Raw genomic sequence first — 1202 nt, forward strand, 5'->3', positions numbered from 1 at the left:
ACTATAAAAGCAGGGTGCTTGGAATTCTAGGTGGCATATTTGTTTTCAAGCAGATAGCTTGTGCATTGTAGCGAAGTATATAGCCAAAGGTTCACAAGCAGGGTTAGATGCCTAGCATTGGTGTCAGAATGTATAAAAATCTGAACAGCAAGTGAAACTTGTAGCATCCCGGTGGTGTCAGCTGCATTGGGTAACTCTGCCTGCAGCTGGGAAGGATGCAAGACAAGGTGCAGTAGTGTTGGAGGTTGTTTCCGCCACCACGCCTCCAAAATGCTACTACTGGTGATTCTGACACACCTCTCTCCTCCACCCCCTCCTCTTCTTATTGCTCCATGGCCTCTTCCTGTGCTTTGTCCTCTGAACCAGCGGTGCTCCGTAGGCATTCAAGGGGCTACGCAAGTACACAGGCAAAAAGATGCCATGCGATGCTTGCGCTGGTGTGCTTGGACAGGAGCCACACTAGGGCAGAGATTCTGTCAGCTCTGCAGGGGCAGGCTGAGAGGTGGTTGACACCATGCCAGCTCAAGCCAGGAATGGTGGTTTGCGACAATGGCACCAACCTCCTCTCTGCCCTCTGACAGGGACAACTGACCCATGTTCCCTGTTTGGCTCACGTCATTAACTTGGTGGTGCAGCGGTTCTTGGGCAGGTATCCAGCTTACAGGATGTCCTGAGGCAGGCCATGAAAGTCTGTGTGAATTTCCGCTGGTTATATAAGGCCAGGGCTCGGCTGACTGACATCCAAAAGGAATTTAACCTGCCCAAGAACCGCCTAATCTTTGACATGCCCACCAGGTGTAACTCAACGTTAGCCATGCTGCAGTGGCTGCACATGCAGAAGAGAGCCATCAATGAGTACCTGTGCCATTATGGCACCAGGACAGGGTCAGGGGAGCTTGTTTTTTCCCCGCTCCGTGATCAGGGATGCATACACTGTCCTGTCATCATTTGAGGAGGCCACGAGGATGGTGAGCAGTGACAGTACATGCATCAGTGACACCGTACCTCTTGTCCACCTGTTGGAGCAAATGCTGCGTGGAATGATGGACAGGGCACTTGTGTCAGCATGGAGGTGGTGCCTGGCACTCAGCATCAGCAGCAGTCTTTTAGGGATCATTTACAGTCCCAAGAAACCCATGGACTTGTACGTGGCTGGGAGGAGATGGCTGCAGATCATGTCATCCTTAGTGACCCAGAGGACT

Source organism: Lithobates pipiens, unplaced genomic scaffold, assembly GCF_037356315.1.
Source record: "Lithobates pipiens isolate NorthernLeopardFrog02 unplaced genomic scaffold, aLitPip1_a1.2 Scaffold_8, whole genome shotgun sequence".
Lineage (NCBI taxonomy): Eukaryota > Metazoa > Chordata > Amphibia > Anura > Ranidae > Lithobates > Lithobates pipiens.